The following is a 26,482-nucleotide window of genomic DNA, read 5'->3' on the forward strand; positions in this document are numbered from 1 at the left end:
TGCTGAGAAAAGACTGTCAGATGGAGGCAAGGAGACCAGTTAGGAAGCTACTGGCAATAATCCAAGAAATAGATGACAGTGGTTAGGACAAGGGTGATAGGAGTGGAGATAGTGAAAAGTTGTCAGATTCTTGATATGTATTGAAGTTAGAATTCACAGGCTTGCTGGTGAATTAAATGTATATTTTGAAATAAATAGCAAAATGGAGAGTAACTCTAAGGCTTTTGCCTTGATCAACAAAACAAATGGAGTTGCCACTCACTGAGATAGGGAAGACTATGGGAATAAAGGATTTGGGTAGATTGTCAGGAGCTGCTTTGGATACTTTAAGATGCTTGTTTAACTCCCAAGTGGTGATGCAGATCAAGCTGTTGAAAATAAGAGTGTGGAGTCAGTTCAGACTCTAGATAAATCTGTGAGTCACCAACAGATAGATGCCTAAAGCATGTGACCAGATAAAATCACCTTGTGAGTGAAAGTAGACAGAAAAGTAAAATGATACAAGAACTTAACCCTGAAGTATTCCAATATTTGGAGGATAGAATATGAGGAAGAACAGACAAAAGAGATTTGGAAGAATTGAGCAAAAATGTAGAGAACACAAAATGGCTATATTGTCCTAGAAGTCATATTAAGAGTATTTCAGAATTAGAAGTGATTAGCTGTGTTAAATCCTGCTGATGGGTCAAATAAGATGAAGTTAGGAATGACTGCTGGATCTAAGAGCATGAAAGTCATATGATAATCTAATATTAGAGTAACTTAAATGGATTGGTGAAGTAAAACTTTATTTGACTAGTTCAAGGAAAAAAACGAGATAAATTTCAGATAAGGAATATAGAGAGCTGTTTCAAGAAACTTTGCTATGAATGGAAGGATAAAATGGAACAGTAGTTGAAGGGGACATGGGGTCAAGAGAGCTTTTTTGTTTATAATAATTAGCAATAGCTGTATGCTGAGGGCAAGGGGGAGGGTTTGAAGATGCAGAGGACAGAGGGGAAATTGCTTGAGTAGGCAATAAAGGAAAGAATGCCCAAGTTGGGGGAGAGTTTAGACTCAGTCATAGGCTGGCAGGAAGAGTCACCCATAGCAACAAGATAGAATACATGACCACAGGTACAGATGGGTGTGTAAATGAAGAAGTGGGAGCTTTGGGAAGTCCTGACTTCTTCTAGATTTGCAGAATGTGAGTAAGGGCAAAGAGGTATTAAAAGTCTGGGGAGAGAAGAGACAGTGTGAAATGGTCCTCTGGGAAAGTAAAAATTAATAGACTAGGAGACAAAAACGATGGGAAACTAATTTATAAGTGAGTTCAGGGCTCAATCATGTCCAATTCTTTGCGACCCCATGGGCCCCAGCAAGCCATTTTCCCCTGTCCATCACCAACTCCCAGAGCTTATTCAAACTCATGTCCATTGAGTCGGTGATGCCACCCACCATCTCATCCTCTGCTGTCGCTTTCTCCTCCCACCTTCAATCTTTCCAGCAACAGGGTCTTTTACAATGAGTCAGCTCTTCACATAGGTAGCCAAAGTATTGGACCTTCAGCTTCAACATCAGTCTTTCCAATGAATATTTAGGACTGATTTCTTTTAGGATTGACCAGTTAGATCTCCTTGCATTCAAGAGACTCTCAAGAGTATTCCCCAACACCACAGTTCAAAAGCATCAGTACTTCGGTGCTCAGCTTTCTTTATAGTCCAACTCTCACATACATACATGACTACTGGAAAAACTGACTAGATGGACCTTTGTTGGAAAAATAATGTCTCTGCTTTTTAATATGCTGTCTAGGTTGGTCAAAGCTTTTCTTCCAAAGAGCAAGTGTCTTTTAATTTCATGGCTGCAGTCACTGTCTGCAGTGATTTTGGAGACCAAGAAAATAAAGTCCGTCACTGTTTCCATTGTTTCCCCATTTATTTGCCATGATGTGATGGGATCACATGCCATGATCTTAGTTTTCTGAATGCTGAGTTTTAAGCCAACTTTTTCACTCTCCTCTTTCACTTCCATCAAAAGGCTCTTTAGTTCTTCTTTGATTTCTGCCATAAGGCTGGTGTCATCTGCCTATCTCAGGTTATTGATATTTCTCAGAACAATAGTGATTCCAGCTTGTGCTTCATCCAGCCTGGAATTTTGCATGATGTATTCTGTATATAAGTTAAATAAGCAGGGTGACAATATACAGCCTTGACGTACTCCTTTACTGATTTGGAACCAGTCTGTTGTTCCATGTCCAGTTCTAACTGTTGCTTCTTGACCTGCATACAGATATCTCAGGTGGTCTGGTATTCCCATCTCTTGAGGAATTTTCCAGTTTGTTGTGATCCACAAAGACAAAGGCTTTGCTATAGTCAATAAAACATAAATAGATGTTTTTCTGGGGTTCTCTTGCTTTTTCAATGATCCAACGGGTGTTGGCAATTTGATCTCTGGTTCCTCTGCCTTTTCTAAAACTAGCTTGAACATCTGGAAGTTCACAGTTCACATACTGTTGAAGCCTGGCTTGGAGAATTTTGAGCATTACTTTACTAGTGTGTGAGATGAGTGCAATTGTGCGGTAGTTTGAGCATTCTTTGGCATTGCCTTTCTTTGGGATTGGAGTGAAAACTGACCTTTTCCAATCCCGTGGCCACTGCTGAGTTTTCCAAATGTGCTGGCATATTGAGTGCAGCACTTCCACAGCATCATCTTTTAGGATTTGAAATAGCTCAACTGGAATTTCATCACCTCCATTAGCTTTGTTCGTAGTGATGCTTCCCAAGGCCCACTTGACTTGGCATTCCATGATATCTGGCTTTAAGTGAGTGATCACACCATTGTGGTTATCTGGGTCATGAAGATATTTTTTGTATAGTTCTTCTGTGTATTCTTGCCACCTCTTTTTAATATCTTCTGCTCTAGGTCCATAACATTTCTGTCCTTTATTGTGCCCATCTTTACTGTGATGGCCATTATAATAAACAAAAGAGTCTGAAATGCAGTACTGCATGCAATCTCAAAAATGACAGAATGATCCCTGTTAATTTCCAAGGCAACCCATTCAATATCACAGTAATCCAAGTCTATGCCCCAACCAGTAATGCTGAAGAAGCTGAAGTTGAATGATTCTATGAAGACCTACAAGACCTTCTAGAACTAAAACCGGAAAAAGGTGTCCTTTTCATTATAGAGGACTGGAATTCAAAAGTAGGAAGTCAAGAGATATCTGGACTAATAGGCCAATTTGGGCTTGGAGTACAAAATGAAGCAGGTTAAAGGCTAACAGAGTTTTGCCAAGAGAATGCACTGGTCATAGCAAACACCCTCTTCCAACAACACAAGAGAAGACCTCACCAGATGGTCAATACTGAAATCAGATTGATTATATTATTTGCAGCCAAAGATGGAAAAACTCTATACAGTCAGCAAAAATAAGACCAGGAGCTGACTGTGGCTCAGATCATGAACTCCTTATTGCCAAATTCAGACTTAAATTGATGAAAGTAGGAAAAGCCACTAGACCATTAGGTTTGACCTACATACATCTAATCCCTTAAGACTTTACAGTGGAAGTGACAGATAGATTCAAGGGATTATATCTGATAGACAGAATGCCTGAAGAACTATGGATGGAAATTCATGACATTGTACAAAAGGCAGTGATCAAGGTCATCCCCAAGAAAAAGAAATGCAAAAAGGCAAAATGGTTGTCTGAGGAGGCCTTACAAATAGCTGAGAAAAGGAGAAGCAAAAGGCAAAGGAGAAAAGGAAAGATATACCCATTTGAATGTCGAGTTCCAAAGACTAGCAAAGGAGAGAGGAGAGATAAGAGAGATAAGAAAGCAAGGAGATTCCTCGGTGATCAATGCAAAGACATTTACAAAGGTGCATTCTAAATTCCAAGCCTGAATGCTCAGAATGCTGTAACAGAACACCATAGACTAGGTGGCTTGAGCCTGTTATTTCTCAGAGCCCTTGAGGCTGGGAAGTCTGAGATCAGTGTCCCAAGACAGTTAGGTTCTGTTGAGAGCCCTCTTCCTGGCTTCCAGATGACTGCCTTCTTGCTATATCCTCACAAGCCAGAGAAAGAGAGAACTAGCTCTCTTCTCTTCTTATGCTAATCCCATCATGAGGATCCTACCTACCCTCTTGAATTCATCTAAACCTAATTACTTCTGAAGGTTCCACCTCCAAATATAAACACCAGCAAATTGGAAGTTAAGACTTCAACATATGCATGTGTGTTGTGGGGAGGAGTCACATTCAGTCCATAACAGATGCTTTTCAAACAACTCATATCAATATGTCTAAAATTAAATGCCAACTTTCCTTTACTTTCCTTCAACTTCCCTGGCGGCTCAGACGGTAAAAGCATCCCCCTACAATGGGGGAGGACCCAGGTTCGATCCCTGGGTCGGGAAGATCTCCTGGAGAAGGAAATGGCAACCCACTCCAGTACTCTTGCCTGGAAAATCCCATGGATGGAGGAGCTTGGTAGGCTACAGTCCATGGGGTCACAAAGAGTCGGACACGACTGAGCAACTTCCCTTTCGCTTTTCCTTTACCTGATGTTCTACTCTGTCCTAACTAGTGCGTGCAACTAACACACTCACACACACACACTGTGCCTGCATGCTTGCTCAGCCACTCAGTAATGTCTGAATCTTTGAGACCCCGTGCACTGCATGCCACCAGGCTCCTCTGTCCGTGGGATTCTCCAGGCAAGAATACTAGAGTGGGTTGCCATTTTCTCCTCCAGGGGATCCTCCTGACCCAGGAATTGAACCCATGTCTCCTGCAGTGGAAGGTAGATTCTTTACCATTACGCCACTTGGGAAGCCTGTACTAACTACTAGCTAACATTTATTGAGCCAGCCACTGTGCTAAGCACTTTATCATCATTATCTTATTCAATCTTCACCATAACCTTATTTATTGGATATAATTATTTCCACATCTTACAGATGAGGAAACTGATCCTATGAGATATATTTTTATGTGTTTGCTGCTGCTGCTGCTGCTAAGTCGCTTCATTTGTGTCCGACTCTGTGTGACCCCATGGACAGCAGCCCCCATCCCTGAGATTTTCCAGGCAAGAGTACTGGAGTGGGGTGCCATTGTCTTCTCCAGTTTATATGTATACAAAACTATTAAATGTCAAAACCATTATACAAATCTAATTTAGTTTATCTCTAGGGCCATATTTCTTATGTACATAGAGAGCCTTATTAGGATATTGTAAGGACTCTGGATTTTACTTATCATGAAATGTGTATTTTAAGCTATAGTAATATTTCAGCTGGGTTTCCCTGGTGGCTCAGACAGTAAAGAATCTTTCACTTTCTCAATATTTAAGATATTCAAGAAGCAATTCAAAAAGTCACTGTGGTAGGCAGAATTACAGCATATGCAGATGTCTATGTCTTAATCCCTATAATTCATCAATGTATTTCATTACATGGCAAAGAGAAATTAAAGGTACAGATAGAATTAAGATAGCTAATCAATGATCCAATAAAAAAATGGGCCAAAGAACTAAATAGACATTTCTCCAAAGAAGACATACAGATGGCTAACAAACACATGAAAAGATGCTCAACATCACTCATTATCAGAGAAATGCAAATCAAAACCACTATGAGGTACCATTTCACGCCAGTCAGAATGGCTGCGATCCAAAAGTCTACAAGTAATAAATGCTGGAGAGGATGTGGAGAAAAGGGAACCCTCTTACACTGTTGGTGGGAATGCAAACTAATACAGCCACTATGGAGAACAGTGTGGAGATTCCTTAAAAAAATTGGAAATAGACCTGCCTTATGATCCAGCAATCCCACTGCTGGGCATACATACTGAGGAACCAGAACAGAAAGAGACACGTGTACCCCAATGTTCATCGCAGCACTGTTTATAATAGCCAGGACATGGAAACAGCCTAGATGTCCATCAGCAGATGAATGGATAAGGAAGCTGTGGTACATATACACAATGCAGTATTACTCAGCCATTAAAAAGAATACATTTGAATCAGTTCTAATGAGGTGGATGAAACTGGAGCCTATTATACAGAGTGAAGTAAGCCAGAAAGAAAAACACCAATACAGTATACTAACGCATATATATGGAATTTAGAAAGATGGTAACAATAACCCTGTATACGAGACAGCAAAAGAGACACTGATGTACAGAACATTCTTTTGGACTCTGTGGGAGAGGGAGAAGGTGACATGATTTGGGAGAATGGCATTCAAATATGTATAATATCATATATGAAACAAGTAGCCAGTCCAGGTTCGATGCACGATACTGGATGCTTGTGGCTGGTGCACTGGGACTACCCAGAGGGATGGTAAGGGGAGGGAGGAGGGAGGAGGGTTCAGGATGGGGAATGCATGTATGCTTGTGGTGGATTCATTTCGATATATGGCAGAACCAATACAATATTGTAAAGTTTAAAAATAAAATTAAAAAAAAAAAAAAAAAGATGGCTAATCAGCAGACTTCCCTGGTGGCTTTAGCTGATAAAGAATCCACCTTCAATTTGGGAGACCTGGGTTAAATCCCTGGGTTGGGAAGATCCCTTGGAGAAGGGAAAGGCTACCCACTCCAATATTCTGGCCTGGGGAATTCCATGAACTGTGTAGTCCATGGGGTCACAAAGAGTCGGACACCAATGAGTGACTTTCACTTTCAGTCAGCAGACAGTGCAATTATCTGGAACTGCCCAATGTAATTAGAAATTTGCTTAAAAGTGAAAAAATGCAACAGAGTAAGAAAAGTGGAGCAATATCAGCCTGTCCAACATTATTGGTCTTGAAGATGAAGAAATGGAGCCACGAGATAAGGAAAATGGACTAACTTTAGAAAATGAAAGAAATAAGTAAACAAATTCTTCCCTTGAATCTCTAAAAGGAATATAGCCCTATACACCTTGATTTTATCTCAGTGACAACCATTTAAGAATTTTGCCCTTCATAATTTTCAGATGATAAATTTCTGTAACTTTAAGCCATTCAAATCAGGGCAATAATTTGTTATAGCAGCAATAGGAAACTGATACAGTCATAATTACCTTTTCTTTCTCCCTATCCATCATCTCTACCCCAATCCATAACCAAAAGTCTTGTGGGTTTTATCTCCTAATGTTTGTTGATTCATCACTACCCCTACCACCATCTTGTTCTAGGAATAATTTAAGATTCTTACTTGGTTAATATAGTCAGACAAAGCCATTTATTTTCATTTTTGTTTAATTCATCAGATCATTATCTCTCAACTAGATATTTGTAGTATTATCTTTGCTACCTATCTTGCCTTCTACATATAAGCCACAGTCCACATTTGGGCTAAATTATTCATCATTCTAAAATGCATAAAATTACACTGGGGAATATATTAAAAGGGAAGAGTCTTGGATAAAGCCTGAGGATGGAGGAAGAAATAAGTTTTTCCTTGTTTCTGTGTAGGATTAGCTTTGTTTGTTTAAGCCATTTGTTTATCTTTATTGTTTCCATACAAAATATTTTGCTTAGAAACTACAACCATGCAGAGTACAGGAAAGTAGATGGTCTGCACAGCTGACAGTCACATGGGTACATTGCTATTTCTTATTATTTCTTACCACAAGATTTTGCAGTGCAAAATGATTAATTTTCACTCTCCCAGTTAAGAAACTGTTAATCAAGGAGCTGATGGTGCCTATTTTCGAAGGAGAACTGCACTTGATAACCTTTTAGAAGTGTTTTACTCTAGTCAGGGAAGGCCAGTAAAGAAACAATGATTATTCTTTCATTATTTTAAAATAGTGTAGTAGCAGATGCAAAGAGATATTTATCCCAACTTATTCCTAAGTTCTTATGCTCTATATTTGAATTATTCATTTGGTGTGATAGAATGATGGCTGGATTGGAGTCCTGAATTCCAAGGATGAATTCTACCTTCAATTGCAAGTATGGGCTCACAACAAGCCCACAAGGTTTCAGTTTGCTCATCTAGAAAACTGAGAGTAGAATGGAAATTAACTAAAGTTGGGTGCTGGGCTATACACATTACATCCATTGCCTCATTTAATCTCCAGGAAAAAGCAAGGGAGCATTAGTTCACAGATCTGTCTTTTCATTCATCTATCTAAAACCCCAAACCTGTGTGATATCTTATAGGTTGAAATATGAACTCTGGGAACCTGTACGCCTCAGTTATAATTCTTGGAGGAAGTATCCATTTCCCCTAAAGGACATCAGGAAGCCTGGTGTCTAATAACTACTTTACTACTGATAAACTCTGTAACTTTGGGCAAACAACACACTTTCTCGAAGCCTCTGTTATTTTCCCCTCTGCAAAATGAGAGCGCTGGCTTATTTCTACAATCCCTTCTCTTTGATAGTTTATGCCAGAAGTTGGTGACCATTTTCTACAAAGGGCCAGATAGCAACTATTTATATGTTGCAGGGCACAATGATGTCACAACTATTCAACTCTGCCTTTACAGTACAAAAACAGCTGTAGACAATATGTAAATGAACAGGCTTGGCTGAATTTCAATAAAACTCGACTCACAAACAGATGATGGCTTAGTTTTAGCCCAGGGTACCTAGTTTGCTGACCCTTATCTATACAGAAATAACACATTTTATGTGTGTCAACTCTTCCCTTTCCTCTTTGAACTAACATATCAAAAACTGTATCTTATACATCTCAGAGATAAGAAAGCCTTCCTCAGTGATCAATGCAAAGAAATAGAGGAAAACAACAGAAAAGAAAGACTAGAGATCTCTTCAGGAAAATTAGAGATACCAAAGGAACATTTCATGCAAAGATGGGCTCGATAAAGGACAGAAATGGTATGGACCTAACAGAAGCAGAAGATATTAAGAAGAGGTGGCAAGAATACACAGAACAACTGTACAAAAAGATCTTCACAACCAAGATAATCACGATGGTGTGATCACTGACCTGGAGCCAGACATCCTGGAATGTGAAGTCAAGTGGGCCTTAGAAAGCATCACTACGAACAAAGCTAGTGGAGGTTGAGCTATTTCAAATCCTGAAGATGATGCTGTGAAAGTGCTGCACTCAATATGCCAGCAAATTTGGAAAACTCAGCAGTGGCCACAGGACTGGAAAAGGTGAGTTTTCCTTCCAATCCCAAAGAAAGGCAATGCCAAAGAATGCTCAGACTACCGCACAATTGCACTCATCTCACACACTAGTAACGTAATGCTCAAAATTCTCCAAGCCAGGCTTCAGCAATACGTGATCCGTGAACATCCAGATGTTCAAGCTGGTTTTAGAAAAGGCAGAGAAACCAGAAATCAAACTGCCAACATCTGCTGGATCATGGAAAAAGCAAGAGAGTTCCAGAAAAACATCTCTTTCTGCTTTACTGACTATGCCAAAGCCTTTGACTGTGTGGATCACAATAAACTGTGGAAAATTCTGAAAGACATGGGAATACCAGACCACCTGATCTGCCTCTTGAGAAATCTGTATGCAGGTCAGGAAGCAACAGTTAGAACTGGACATGGAACAACAGACTGGTTCCAAATAGGAAAAGGAGTATGGCAAGGCTGTATATTGTCACCCTGCTTATTTACCTTATGTACAGAGTACATCATGAGAAACGCTGGGCTGGAAGAAACACAAGCTGGAATCAAGATTGCTGGGAGAAATATCAATAACCTCAGATATGCAGAGGACACCACCCTTATGGCAGAAAGTGAAGAGGAACTAAAAAGCCTCTTGATCAAAGTGAAAGAGGAGAGTGAAAAGGTTGGCTTAAAGCTCAACATTCAGAAAACAAAGATCATGGCATCTGGTCCTATCATTTCATGGCAAATAGATGGGGAAACAGTGGAAACAGTGTCAGACTTTATTTTTGGGGCTCCAAAATCACTGCAGATGGTGACTGCAGCCATGAAATTAAAAGACGCTTACTCCTTGGAAGGAAAGTTATGACCAACCTAGATAGCATATTCATAAGCAGAGACATTACTTTGCCAACAAAGGTTTGTCTAGTCAAGGCTATGTTTTTTCCAGTGGTCATGTATGGATGTGAGAGTTGGACTGCGAAGAAGGCTGAGCACCGAAGAATTGATGCTTTTGAACTGTGGTGTTGGAGAAAACTCTTGAGAGTCCCATGGACTGCAAGGAGATCCAACCAGTCCATTCTGAAGGAGATCAGCCCTGGGATTTCTTTGAAAGGAATGATGCTAAAGCTGAAACTCCAGTGCTTTGGCCACCTCATGCAAAGAGTTGACTCATTGGAAAAGACTCTGATGCTGGGAAGGATTGGGGGCAGGAGGAGAAGGGGATGACAGAGGATGAGATGGCTGGATGGCATCACCAACTCGATGGACATGAGTCTGAGTGAACTTCGGGGGTTGGTGATCACATGGAGGCCTGGCGTGCTGCAATTCATGGGGTCGCAAAGAGTTGGACACGACTGAGAGACTGAACTGAACTGAACCTAAAGATATCTGTTTAATGAAGCAGAGTTTATCTATGTGCTTCAATTTAAAAAAAAAAAGACTAGATAAAACTGAGAATTTGGAGAAATTAATGATCTGGGTTTTGGTAGCAGCTTGTTAAGAGTAGCACTTAGCTACACAAAGAACAGAAACAGCAAACACCTTGATGAAGAAAAGTCCTATAGCAGTTACATAGACTTAAAAAATTTTTCTTATCTATCCTAATTTTAATGTATCTTACATGAATCATCAAAAGTTACCTAAAACATTGCTTTTCTGAAATACACAATGATCTTCAATGAGACCTATTGCCTACAAGAGAATATTTCACAAAGGATGGGAAGGAGAGAAGAACAAAGAGTTCTCATGAATTCCTACTGACAGTAAATGGACAAATGGTATGTTAAGATGTATTTGATTATGTTCTGCAACTGAAAAGTGGAGAAAATGGAAACTGGAAAGTGCCCTGGAAATAATTTTCAAGGCCAGCATTTGAACCACGATTACCTTTGGGTCTGTATACTGCAAGCTTTCATTATGGATGGCCTGGCTAGCTGCACCTATGGGATCGTCACTCTGCAATTTATTTTTTGTGTTGTTTTTCACTGTTGTTTAATTCTAGTACCTCTTAGTACTGAAGATGTATCTGATGCTAATGTGTCACCAAACATTTCCATCACAGTAATGAGTTCTTCTGAAAACAAGGGGAAGCTCATTGGCACATTGACAAATTCCCCCAAAGCGAGTTTGCAGTGTGGGCTTCTAAACTAGCAAGAGTTTTGACGTTTGTGTGTTCTATTTATTTTATATTCTCATTGTTTTCTTTCTACTCAGCAAAGCCTTGAACTTCACTTGTTCAATGAGTTCAGTCATAGAAAATATTCAGGGGACATGGGCAGATGGTGAATTCACCAGGGAGTTTATGCAATTCTCTGGTTCATTCCATCAATCAAGAATTATATAGAAACAATCCCAGTATGGGCTAAAGCATAATCTGCCTTGAAGAAAGACAGAAATGACAAAATGATTAAAAAATAAATTTGAGTAGCCCTCTGTTTTCCCTGTAGAATACTTCTAATTAGATTTTGGCTGAAATGTGCAGGTTCCTCATCCCTGATAGTTGCATTTTTTTTTTTAGTTCATTATAGCATTTTTATCACTGCTATTTCTGTTGTTGTAATAACATTTTCTAATTATTTTTTGTCTAATCAGCCTTTAATGAATTTTAGAAATAAATATGTATTTATTGTATGAGCTTTAGCATTTTGGGGTGCTTACTTTTGACATGATTAACTTGTCTTATTTTATAAATTTGAAACAGAATTTATCATGATGCAAAAATGATTTTATATATATAATACAGATGTACACACAGATATATGTGTGTATATAACTATAAACAATCTTATGCCTCCCAAAAAGGTCTGTGTCAATTCCTATGGTTCTCAGTGAGGTACATTTTTGACCCCTATGGCATAATTGGCGATGTTTGAACATATATCTGATAGTCACAACATGGGGAGGGGGTAAATAGGACATTTAATGGCTAGAAGCCAAAGATGCTACTAACAATTCCATAATATACAGGTCAATTTTCCCACCTCCAATCAAGGAAAATGATTAATTCAGCCCAAATTGTCAATAACTCTGAGGTTGAGGAATTGTGGTCTAAAAACACGTAGAAATGTCAATGTGCAATTCAAGAAATTACATCTGAAGTTACAGATCTTTAACATGCTATGAGCCTTTAGAGTGCACATATGAAAGACTCACAGGAAGTGCAAGAAATTGTTTTGAATGATATAGAATGAATTTTTTTTATCAAGAGCATTGTAAAGCAGGGAACCTTGCAATGCAAAAAGTCAACCTATTTTTAATTGGAAAAATAACCAAGAAGACTTGATTAAAAATATATATTTATCTTTGCAGTTATCTTTATTGTTGTATCTACCCCAGGCCATTTTTTCTATTTTTCAATTTCCTTCATCCACCCTGCCCTATCCCTTAATCTCCTCTATGTGAGTAATGAAGAGGTTGCCATTTTTAATTGCAATATAATTGCTTTACAATGTTGTGTTAGCTTCTGTTATACAACAAAGAGAATCAGCTATAAGTATATAAATATCCCCTCCCTCTTCAAGCCCCTCATCCCACTCATCTAGGTCATCACAGAGCACTGAGCTAAGCTCCCTATGCTATACAACAGGTTCCTACCAGCTATTTTAAACATGGTAGTAGTACATATGCCAATACCAATCTTCCAATTTATCCTGCATTTTAATTCGGTATGAACCTTTCCCCCTGAAAATTTTAGGAAAGACACTAGAAATGAGAATCCTCTCTCTGTCTCTGGCTGATAAACCAGAGAGATTTTTAAAGCTGTACTTCCAATTGCATGCACTGAAGACCTAGAGGGAGAGAGAGGAGAAAGTGCTTCAGAAGTTTTGTTGTGCCTTAGGAATGCATTCTCCACTAAGGCACTCTTCAACACTAGGAAGTAAAGGGTAAAGTTGTTTTTCAATCATTTGAAATGATCAACGGTTGTTTCTTTGAATGAGATGCCCTTTGGAAATAATGAAAGAACAAGAGGTCAATATTTTTTGTTGTATGTTCATAAATGTGCATACATAAACACACACACCTACTTACACTTTAATACAAAAATGGTTATATTGTGCCTGCTATTTTTGGGCTTCCTGCTGGCTCAAACAGTAAAGAATCTGCCTGCAATGCAGGAGACTTGGGTTTGATTCCTGGGTTGGGAAGATCCCCTGGAGGAGGGCCTGGCAACCCACTCTAGAATTCTTGCCTGGATAATCCCATGGACAGAGGAGCCTGGCGGGCTACCGTCCATAGTCACAAAGAATCAGACACAACTGAACAACTGAGCACAGCATGCCATTTGGTGTGTGGCTTTTCTCACTCATCAAAGCATTGTGGACTTCTTTTCATGTCCATTCGAAATCAATGTTTTCATGGCTGTCGAGCATTGTCTTTCCTGGCTTTACAGCTACTTATTAAGCCACTCTTCACTTGATCAACATTCAAGTCGTTTGTTACCAAATGCTCCCTATAAAAAAAAAATAATGCAGAGGTGATCATGTTTGTGTATACACATTTATGCATCTTTGGGGTATCATCTTAGAAAATATTCCAGAAAATATGCTGAGTCAAATAATATTTAATTGAAGATTTTTGATGCACAACACTAATTGCCCTTCCAAAAAGGCTGGAACAAATTGCATTCCCACGATCAATGCACTAAAATACCCTCATCCTATGCCTTTCCAGACAGTGGGTTTTCTTATGTTCTTTCATCTTTGTTAATATTTTTCCTCATTATTAACATGAAGGATGAAAAAGTCCCTTTTCCATTAACATTTTTGGTAGCTAGTGAAGGTGAGCATCTTTTCATTTTTAATAATCAATTTCAACTCATTTTTTCAATTGGCTTTTCATATTCTTTCCCAATTTAAAATAACTTCCCTGGTGGCTCAGACATAAAGCATCTGCCTACAATGCGGGAGACCTGGGTTCGATCCCTCTGTTGGGAAGATCCCCTGGAGAAGGAAATGGCAACCCACTCCAGTACTCTTGCCTGGAAAATTCCGTGGATGGAGGAGCCTGGTAGGTTTCAGTCCATGGGATCGCAAAGAGTCAGACACGACTGAGCGACTTCGCTTTCTTTCTTCTCCTTTCTTTCTTTCATCTTTTTAGTTTTGATTTATATAAGCTTTTTGAATATTAAGAAAATTAGTCTGTCAAATGTATTACAAATACTTCCTCACAGATTGTCTCAACTTTGATTATGGTATTTTTAGCTTGAAAGAGGCTTTACATTTTTATGTCATCATATTTATCAAAATTTTGTGACTTCTAGGTTTACCAGTGAGGCTTAGAAAGACAACTCCTTCATCAAGATAACAAAGCACATTCATACATATCTTCTTCTACAAAGATTTAGTTTTTAACATTTAGTTATTTGATCTATCTCTAATGTATTTGAGTGCTTTGGAGAGAGGTAATAATCAAGTTTGACAGCTAATGCTAAGCTCTGTGATAAGAAAGACTTGGATCTGGGCTTTACCACTTAATAGCCAAGTGACCTTGAGAAAATCACTTAACCTCTTGAAGTCTGTTTCTTCATTTGTAAAAAGAGGGTAATAATACTCCCTAACTCATAGGCTTGTGATGTAAATGAAAGAATTCATTCCAAGAACTTAGAACAAAACAGGAACATGTAAGAATATAATCACTATTTGTTGGACATCTTATTTCTATTTCTATTCTCAATAGATAATATTTTCCCTAGATGATTTATTGATTAGATCACTTTTTTACCCAAAGGTAAAAATGCTACTTGTATTATATTTCTAATTAAAGTATATGATTAGATATGTGTTTAAACTCTCTATTATTGTGTTTTTCTATCTGTGCATTTCCAAAACCTCGGTCCTAGTACTTTCAAAAAAACTTTATAATAGTAAACATTCTTTTCTTGTTCTTGGATTTAATTTTGATATTTTTAATTTCTTACAATTAAACGTGGTTTTGAGTTTGAGTCATGTATTTAATTTGTTAAGAAAGCACAATGCTAATTGCTTTCTCCAAAAAAAATGGAACAACTTGCATTTTCAATGTTATTCAGAATATGCCCACATCCCACGCCTTTCCTACCAGCAGGTTTCTTCATGTACTTTCCTCTTTGCTAATATTTTTCATTGTTATCAATCTGAAGGTTGAAAAATAACTTTTAATCTTTATTTTATAGACACAAGGAGAATTGACATCTTTAAATTATTGTCTTTTTTGTATTTTGCTGCTTTTATTTGAGTCTTTTTCTTTCAATTTCTCTCAGTAAAGTTTTATATGGCAGTTTTCTTCATTTAATACTTATGCATTGCTTGTTAAACTTATTTCTTAGTATTTTATTTTCACTTTATTTTTGACTGCTTATTTTTTTTTTTAAATTCCATTACATTTAAATTTGTTTTTGTTAGTATAAATGGAAGATATTAATCACTTTATATGAATATTGCATTATCTTCATATCAAATATATAAAAGTGCATTATCTAGCACTTTTTAAATAATTTTAAATAATAGTGGTGAAAGCAGCATCGTTATTTTGTTCCTGAATTTACATTCAGATTTTTCAATTTTTTTTGCAATAAAATATAAGGTTTTTAATTTGTGTTATATGTCACACTTTTTAGGGAAGCATTCATGTTTTAATGAAGGTTGAATTTTATAAAGCCTTTATTGGTATTTACCAGGATGATCATATTTTTATCTTTTTTGACTTGTTAATATGGTAAATTACATTTATACAGTCCCTAAGGGATTCCTGCTTTTGAACTCTTTGCATTCTTAGAGTGCCTCCTGCTTCATTAGTATTCATTTATTCTGTTGATACGCTGTTGCATTACATTTGCAAATGTTTCATCTCAGATTTTTGAATCAATACTCACAATGTACATTTTTTAGTAATTTTCTTCACATTTGTTGCCCTCATCAGGTTCAGGTTGGGTATTAGCATTATGCTGCCTTAAAAAATAATTAGAAAATTTCCCTTGTCATTCCATGCTCTAAAACAGTTTCAAATGCATAGCTGTTATAGGATTATAACTTGTAAAAGAGTGATCTGTATAGACAGAGGAATGAATTTAAAATCTGGCCCTACTACTTTTTATTTGTTTCAACATTTATAAATGAGCATAATAAAATTCGTGAAATGAGTCTCTTCAGGAGACATCAAAAGGTAATGAAGGCAACTGGATGCTCGCACCTCTTAATTTCCCTCTTTTTCACTCATCCACCATAAATGAGTCACAGGGATGAAATATACAGTATGGGACATTTATTCAATAACTATGTAATATCTCTGTGACAGATGGTAACTAAACTTATCATGGTGACCATTTTGAAATGCATAGAAATATCAAATCACTATATTGTGTAACAGGAATTAGCATAATGTTCTAGGTTAATTATACTTCAAAAACAAACATAGACACAGAAAAATAGATCAGATTTGTGGTGACTAAGGCAGGGATAGGAATGGGGGGGATGAGATGAAGGTGGTCAAAAGGTACAAACTTCCAGTTGTAAAATAAATAATTACTATTAATGTAATATACAGCATGATTACTATAATTAACACTACTGTATACATGTGAAAGTTGCCAGTAGAGTAAATCCTGAGTTCTCATCACAAGAAAAAATGCATTTTTCGTTTATTCTGTATCTATATAGGATGATAGATGTTCACTAAACTTATTGTGGTCATCATTTCATGACATTTGTAACTCAAATCATTATGCTATACATCTTACATAGTGCTGTATGTCAATTGTATCTCAATAAAACTGGAAGAAAAATAAATAAAATTATACCACTTTTATTCTTAAAAAAAGATAATAAATATAAAACACTTAGCATATATGCCTTGTGTTTGCTGTGTGCATGCTAAGTCGCTTCAGTCATGTCTGACTCTTTGAGACATTATGGACTGTAGTCCCCCAAACCCCTCTGTCCATGGGGTTCTCCAGGCAAGAATCCTGGAGTGGGTTGCTATTTCCTCCTCTAAGGGATCTTCCTAACTCAGGAGTGGAACCCTCATCTCTTCTGTCTCCTGCTTTGTCAGGCATGTTCTTTACCACTAGTGCCACCTGAGAAGCCAGAATATGCCTTAGTTCAGTTCAGTTCAGTCATTCAGCTGTGTCCGACTCTTTGTAACCCCACGGACTGCAGCCCGTCAGGCTTGCTTGTCCATCACCAACTCCTGGAGCTTGCTCAAACTCATGCCCATCCAGTCGGTGATTCCATCCAATCATCTCATCCTCTGTTATCCCCTTCTCCTCCTGCCTTCAGTCTTTCTCAGCATCAATGTCTTAGCATATGTCTTGCAAGGAGTTAAATAAGTGAATGTTATATTATCCATTTCTCAAAATATGGAAAATTTTACCTGTGAAACCATTTTTTCCTGACAATTTGGTTAAGAAGAAAATATAGTTCTTCAATATTTTTATCAATTTCTATCATGATTACTAGCCCATTTCTGCTTTTTGTCTTTTTGAGTCATTTTGGAGATGTATATTTTTCTAGAAAGTAACCATTCCAGTCATGTTAAAATATTAAAAAACATTGTGACTGTACAATACATTCTTAAATGATCTCTGCACTTTAGGTTAGTTTGCCTTTCTTAATATTTTCTCTTTTTTCTTATTACTATAAGTAGCTCTTAATTTTTTATTTTCTCATATTTTTAATCTTATTATGTAATTCTATCAAATGGAAAACTATATATAATGATAAAATTAATGCTTGTGTACCTAACATTCAGCTGTGACAAATCTCAGTATTCTCCCATATGTCATGCATGCTTACCTTTACAGTTTCAAAGAATAAAATATTGAAGATAGAATAAATCTCCTTGTGTATCCCTCCTTTGTCCACTTCTTGTTCCATGTTGCCTAGCAATATCTTTAATTTTTTGTCTACACATACCAAATTTGGTGGTTAACTCTATTCACCAACTGTTTTCAATTCTTAGAATTTCTGAACATATAGCAGGATGGCACTTCTCAGTCCCCTTGAGGTGGGATGGGACTTTATGGCTACTTCTAGCCAATAAATTATGAATAGAGATAGCATGTGCCATGTTGAGGCCGGATCATTTAACTGTTCATCTGAGGTTCTCAAATGCTCTATGTCTATCCTGCATGGCAGCCTCCAACTTTCCAGATAATGGGTGTTGAATTGCCTCAGCCTCAGAATAAAGATGATGTGGGGCTGGACTCCTTAAAAACCCTCAACTGACTTGTAGCATGAGTGAGAAATAAACCTTTGGTGCTTAAAATTTCTGAGATTATTTTATTGCCTTTGTTGTTTTTACCACAACTCAATCCAAACTATCTTGACCAATGCATACATAAACAACAGATAATATGTTTTCATCTCTACATAAATGTTATCAAGCCTCTTGTGCTCTCCCACAACTCGCTTTTCTCATCTGATATTATGTTTTTTAAGATTAATCCATGTGTTACCTGCATAGTTCTTTCATTTTAAGTACTGCTTATTTTTCTGCTGTCTGAGTGAACCACAATGAATTTACCCTTTGTTCTATTACTGGAAATGTGTGTTGTTTCCAACTTTACACTGTTAATGATAATCCTACATTATTGGACACCGCATACTATGAACATTTTACGTGAGTGTAATTATTAGCTTATGGAGAGCATGCATCTTTAAATTATTGGGTCTTGTCAAAATCCTCTCCTCTATGATTATAGAAATTTGCACTTCGGCCAGCACTACATAAGAATTCCTATTTCTACATCCTACCAACACAATATTGTCAAAAATTCTCATCTTATCAGTATTATTTATAGTATTAATTTGCACTTTCCTGATTATTATTGTGAGCTTCCTAGGTAGCTTGGTGGTAAAGCTTCTGCCTGCCAATGCAAGAGATGAAAGAGAAGTGGGTTTGATCCCTGGATCAGAAAGATCCCCTGGAGAAGGAAATGGCAATCTGCTCCAGTATTCTTGCTTGGAGAATCCCATGGACAGAGGAGCCTGGTGAGCTACAGTCCACAGGGTCTCAAAGAATTGGACAAAACTGAGAGACTGAGCACACACAATTACTGGTGTAACTGAGCATCATTTTGTTATGCCTATTTTCCATGCATAAATGACATTTACCAGTACATGTTGTCATGTAGTCGCTAAGTTGTGTCCAACTCTTGCAACCCCATGACTATATAGCCCACCAGGTTCCTCTGTCCATGGGATTTCTCAGGCAAGAATACTGAAGTGGGTTACCAGCACATTTACCTTGTCTTTTGTTTTTTCCACTTGGATTTTGTTATTTGAAATTTAGTGGTGCTCTTATAAGTTACATACACTGGAAATATCTTCTCTGAGTCTGTTTTTTGTTTTGTTCTATATAAGTTTTTAAATTTCAATGTTGTCAAACACTGTATTTCAATTTATTCATTTATCACTTGACCTTGTTCTTCATAGCTTTAAGATATAATTTGCACATCATGCAATTAACATATTTAATGCATAAAATTCAATACTTTTAAGTATATTCACAGTTGTATATAACTGACACTGCAGTCAGTTTTAGAACACTTTTATCACCTTAAAAAGCAGCCCTATACCTTTTAGTAAATTCCCCCAATCCCCATTCCTCCAGCCATAAGCAATTTCTAATCTACTTTCTGTTTCTCTAGATTTCCCTGTTCCAGATGTTTCATCTTATGTGACCAGGTTTTTCAATTTGCACAATATTTTCCAGGTCTATCCATGTTGTAGCATGATTTCACCTTTGTATACCTTTAAAAGAGATCCGTCCCTAACCTGAACCCATAATACTAGTGTCTTTTGTTTACTTTTTAAATTATATACTTTGATTTTTACATGTAGGTCTTTAATCTGCTAGGAATTGCTATCTGTGTTTGATTACAGGTAGGGAAATATTTTCCCATATGGACAGCCAATTATATCAGCACCATTTATTAAAATACTCTGCCATTTCCCCTCAGATTTATATCATTAGTGATATTACATAACAAGGTTCCATATTTTGTGAGTTTGTTTCTAGTCTCCATACTATGATCATGAGCTCTATTTGTCTGTTCTTTCAAGTATCTTACTGTTTTGGATGCTATAGCTCTGTTGAGTTCAGTCTCTCAGTCACGTCTGACTCTTTGTGACCCCATGAACCGCAGCATGTCAGGCCTCCCTGTCCATTACCAACTCCCGGAGTTCATCCAAACCCATGTCCATCAAGTTGGTGATGCCATCCAACCATCTTATCCTCTGTCATCCCCTTCGCCTCCCTTAGAGCTATATATATATAGCTATAGCTCTAATTTTAAATAAATCTTGCTCCCTAAAAATGAAAACCCCTTACAGTACTTTTGAAAATTCTCTTATTTATTCTGGGCTCTTTGCAGTTCCATTTCATTTTTAGGATCAACTTCTCAAAATCCATGAAAAATTTCTTATCATAATTTTGACTAGAATTTCATTGAATTTATATATTAATGGAAAACTGATATATTTATTACACAAATGTGTGTGTGTATGTGTGTGTGTGTTAGTCATGTCTGGCTCTTTGAGATCCCATGGACTGTAGCCCACCAGACTCCTCTGTCCATGAGATTCTCCAAGCAAGAATACTGGAGTGAATTGCTATGCCCTCCTCCAGGGGATCTTCCCAAATCAGGGATCGAACCCAGGTCTCCCACATTGCAGGCAGATTCTTTACCATCTAAGCCACCAGGGAATATTTCCATCCAAACATGTGGTATATATTTCCTTTTCCTTAAATTTACTGTATTACTTCATACAATATTTATCAATTTCAAAACAAAAAAAACGCATATTTTCTATTATTCTTTTCCCTATGTACCTTATAGTTATTTTAAAATGATGTGCAAATAATATCTTTTATAAAAATGCATTGTCTAGTTGTTAGTATTGTGTAAAAATGCAATGCAATTTATTTTTCCTTATGTTGTTCTTATGTCTCTTTCATTAAACTTCCTTATTAGTTCTAATAATTTCATAGCATGGAGATTTTCTTGGTTTTCCATATAAACAATCATATTGTTTGGGAATACTAAACTCTTTCTCTTTTTCTATCTTTCCAGTCCTAACATATTCTGGTTATTTTCCTCATCTTACTGTTCTGCCTATGGCCTCCTGTGCAATGTTAAATATAAAAGTGACAGCAGCTACCCTTTTCTTATTCTTGACTTTAACCATTTCATCATTAAGTATGATGTTTGCTAAAGGTTTTTGCAGGTTATATTTTATCATGTTAGGAAGGTTGCCTGATTTTCTTAGTTTACTTGGCATTTTTGAAAATCAAGAACTTGTGTTGAAATTTACAAAATGCTATTTCTCTCCTTAATGAGATGTTTCTGTGATTGTTCTCCTTTAATATCAGTATCTTCAAATGATGAGTTATGCTAAATAATTTACTCAATTTAAATCATGGGTACATTCCTGAGAGAAAAGTTTCTTGCTATAACACATGCACCCACATACATGTAAATGTACATAAAATTGGTGCACATGTATTTTTGTGTGCACATATATATTACTGAATTTGATCAGTTTAACCTACTCCAGTATTATAACCTGGAGAATCCCATGGACAGAGGAGCCTGGTGGGCTTCTGTTCATAGGGCCACCAAGAGTTGGACACAACTGAAGTGACTTAACAGTAGCAGCAGCATATATTACTGAATTTGACTGGCTTAGAATATATTTAGTGTTTTTCTGTCTATAATGATAAGTGATATTGACCTAAAGTTTTATTTTCCTGAACTAACTTTTATCTTACCAATAACTTAATACAAGTTTGGAAAATTAGACCAGTTTGCAAAGGAATGGAAAGAAAGATCATCTAGTACTTGAATATTTGGAAATGCATGCCTTTAAATTTCTAGATGCTTTTGAGGTAGGAGACACTTCTTTAAACTATTGAGTCAATTTCTGTCATGAATTTTGCTCTATTCAGATTTTTCATTTAATTTCATATTTGTAGGGGATATTTCTCACACGTAGAAGTTGTAATGCTAGATCACTCAGTGTGCCAATTAATTGTGTATGTGAACCACCTTCATAAGATCCTACAGAAAGGAATATCAGCCATTGATGAAAAATGTAATTTAGCTTAATTTTTAATAAAAATCATCCTTTAAAGTTTGTGTTGTATAGAGTGTACTGTTTAAAATGTTCTTTCCCTTGCTAGTGGAGTGAGTTATTGTAACATTAGTGCATGAAACAATATACTCTGTCCAAAATACTTTTCATGTATTAACTAATTTAATTCTTCTACAACCCTAATGGTGGCTTCTATTATTATCCTTATTTTAGAGACCAAGAGACTGAAGGACTGAGAAGGCTGACAACATGCCCAAAGTTACACAGTTAGTTATTCACATGTGAACGTCAAGCCTCCTCACTCTAGAATGCACAGCTTTAACCACTGTGCAAACTTGCCACCTCGAGTGTGATCCACCACAACAGTGCAAGGTAAGCAGGGCTTATTATCCAGATTCTCTAGAAGAGGAACCCAGTGTTCAGAGAGGTGAGAGACTTGTCCAGAATAACACTGTAGCAGCAAAAAGTGACAAAAGTGAGAATGAGATTCAGTTCAGTTCAGTCAGTCGTGTCTGACTCTTTACGACCCCATGAACCGCAGCACACCAGGTCTCTCCATCCATCACCAACTCCCAGAGCCTACCCAAACTCATGTCCATTGAGTCGGTGATGCCATCCAACCATCTCATCCTCTGTCGTCCCCTTCTCCTCCTGCCCTCAATCTTTCCCAGCATCAGGGTCTTTTCAAATGAGTCAGCCCTTTGCATCAGGTGGCCAAAGTATTGGAGTTTCAGCTTCAGCATCAGTCCTTCCAATGAACACCCAGGACTGATCTCCTTTAAGATGGACTGGTTGGATCTCCTTGCAGTCCAAGGGACTCTCAAGAGTCTTCTCCAACACCACAGTGCAAAAGCATCAATTCTTTGGCACTCAGCTTTTTTTATAGTACAACTCTCACGTCCATACATGACCACTGGAAAAACCATAGCCTTGACTAGACGGACCTTTGTTGACAAACTAATGTCTCTGCTTTTTAATCTGCTGTCTAGGTTGGTCATAACTTTCCTTCTAAGGAGTAAGCGTCTTTTAATTTCACGGCTGCAATCACCATCTGCAGTGATTTTGGAGCCCAAAAAAATAAAGTCAGCCACTGTTTCCACTGTTTCCCAATCTATGTGCTCTCCTGAAAAGTTCATTGTTCTTTGTCCTTAATTACACTGCCTCTGTCCATGTCCTGCCTTTTCATATATCTAAAGACTGCTGCTCTGTTATGGTAGGTTATTCTCCAAGTGGAAATGTTACAAATACATAATACCAGTACTTCTCTCGTAAGGAGTTGTGAGTCTTATATTAGATGATAATAGTAAATTCCTCCCATAATCCATACACTTGATAAGTCCTCGGTAAATGGAGTGCAGTGCCTACTACATTCTTTTCCTGATTCTCAGTCCTTTATTCTGCTTCTCTTTACCCCAGGGCAACTAGTAGCTTTTTTGACCTTTATCTCTTTGGCCTCGTCCCTTGATCATTGCTGCTTCCCTTAGCTTTCTATTTTCACTGACTGCTGGGCTCAGTTTCCTTCATGAAGCCTGCCAGGCTTTGGAGAAAAAAAAAAAGACTGGAATAAAATATTAATAAATAAACAAAGTTTGGGAGCCTGGAGGAAACAGGACATCAGTGACAGGAAGTATGACAAATTCTTGTGAGCAACAGTGAGCAGAGTTCAGAGCTGAGGTGAATGCTAAACAAGTATATAATATGATAAATGATAAAATAAGACAAAAATGATCATCTTCTCAAAAGTAGTACATTCTACAAAGCCCCACATAGTAAAGACACCAACTTCACTTTTTGGGTTTATGCCTGAAGCTTTGATGGGGCCTATGTCTTTTAATTTTTTTTTCAGATAATTTTATCATTGTCAACTGTAATTGCAGATTGATTGTAGCCACCATGAGCATAGAATATCAATTACAAATACACTTATTACTGCCCTGCTTTTACATACATTATCTCATTTAAACTTTATAGCAACACCATGAAGCACAAAGCTATTATAATCTTGATTTTAACACAGGGAATAATCAAGGCTCAGAGAATTCAAAAAGTTGCCTTTGACTCACATGCCAGCAAGTGGGGTAATAGGTTTTGCATCTCTGTTTATCTGACCCCATAGTCTTTTTTCCCCATTTTCCTACACAACCTCATGAAAGAAAACCCGTGAAGGTTTGTTGATGTATCAACTACTGAACAGTTGATAGCAGAAATATTCAGAGTGTTTTCTTTTACTGTTCATGACTTTTGTTTGGTGTTCTGGTTTGTATGACGCAGGATTCAGACTGGGGCTACCCCAGTAGATTTTGTCTTGGTATTAAACCTCTGCTTTCTCCTACTGCTGCACTATACACCACCCAGGGTCTAGGCAACCTGTGGTTTGTTGTGGCTGTTTTGAAGATGGTCTTCCCTGGTGGTTCAGCGGTAAAGAATCTGCATGCAGTACAGGAGACCACAGTTAGATCCTTGGGTCAGAAAGATCCCTTGGAGAAAGAAATGGCAATCCACTCCACTATTCTTGCCTGAAGAATTCCATGTACAGAGGAGCCTGGTGGGCTACAGTCCATGGGTTCACAAAAAAGTTGGGCACGACTGAGTGACTAAACAACAACAACCACTTGCTTAAAGGTAGTCAGATTAATACCTTGAGAAAACCTCCCAATGTAGAAGAACTTCTCCCCTTTCCTTTTCAGCTTTCTATACATTGTACTCTAGCGTGTTCAACAAGGATGCTTTCTAAATGGTCTGTTGGTTTTCTTCTGTCCAACTCTGTCAGTTTGCTGGATACTGTACCTTCATGGATTCCCCGGGGGAGACGATTTGGGTGCACAGCAAGAAAACATCACTCACTATTTATTTTCTCGAAAGTAAATAACAGAGATTTGAATCCATTAATTTGTACTGAATCTCTTTTTTGATATTGTCTTTGCTTCATCTTCCTCTGTCAAGAGGTAGGAGAGAGAAGATGGAAGCATTGTGACTCAGAGAAAAGTAATTTTTTGGTCTGAAAGTAGCTTACATGTAGAATACTGGTGGGAGGGCTAGGTAGTTTGGACCCGTGTGTTTGTGTATGTGTGCCTGTGGGCACATTTTTATGCGAGGACTCCTTCACGTTTAACCACTGGGAGTTGTCTTGTGGAGGGGATCTGCATAAAACATCAATTCGATCTTTAGGGTTTTGTGCTTGCTAGAAATACAGAGTTGAAGAGTCTGTCAGTCACTTTGCTGGCCTCTATTCAGGAAGTGTGAGCACCTTGAGGGTGTGGCCTATGCTGGATGATCTCATTGAATTCCTGGCATGATACAGAGATATTCTACAGAATGAATACTAGGTGTTTCAAAAATAAATAAATGAATAAAAAACTGTGAAGAATGAATGGATAAGAGGATAAATAAATTAAAGAATTATTAAATAAAAATAGAAGCTGGAATGACTTGGAAAGCAAGGGCTAGATCGGGCTAAGGATATAACTCATAAAGAGTCAGAGAAATGAAACCCTTTTATGATCTCACAGAGGATAATCAGATAGTCTAATTTAACCACCTTAAAAATTACACTTGTTCACATGGTGGATTAAACTCTTGTGTTTACCATCTCTCACTTCAGAGACACTGCTGAAATGAAAGTAAAGGAATAAAAATTGCATTAAGCTAAGGGCAAAGAAAGTAAGAGAAACAACAGTGACAAAAAAAAAAAGAAGAGACTTCAACATAAATTCATTTCACAAATGTGTATCCAATGCCTGCTATGTGCACGACATTGTTCTCAGAACTGGGGAAAAGTCAGTGAGCAGAACATACGAAAATCCCCGCATCTTGGGGTCTATATTCTAGTAGAAGGAATACCTTTTCAGAAAAAGGCTGAAAGTGGATGGAAAAGTTGACTGATCTAAAAAAAATGGAAGAAGTTATAACTATAAAATAATATAAAAATGCCAACATGGGGCAGATATTGAAAGATGAGATGATCTTCCACACAAACCCCAGAACGATTCATCCTGATGTATCAGATACTGCAGAAGACAGGGGCAAGGAGCTGGGATGAAAACAGCTGGACTTGCTGAAATTTTGTATTTAGAGCGGTGGACATCCAGGTCTTCACCCCACCTTCCACAGCAATCACCCACTTTCTATTCCTTCCAGATAGGAAATCAAATGTTGTGTGTCTGAAAGTGGAACTTGAGAACCTCCAGACGTTAAGACACCTAACACAATGGAGGCCAGTGGTGAGATCCAGAGTGGAAAAAAAAAGAATTAAGTGTAAGTGAATGTACTGAGACTCCCAGCTGGCTTTCCCCTCTCCTCCTCATAGGACACCAGGTTGTGTAACCCCAGCATAACAGGAATGCA

Source organism: Bos javanicus, chromosome X (assembly GCF_032452875.1).
Source record: "Bos javanicus breed banteng chromosome X, ARS-OSU_banteng_1.0, whole genome shotgun sequence".
NCBI classification, from domain to species: Eukaryota; Metazoa; Chordata; class Mammalia; order Artiodactyla; family Bovidae; genus Bos; species Bos javanicus.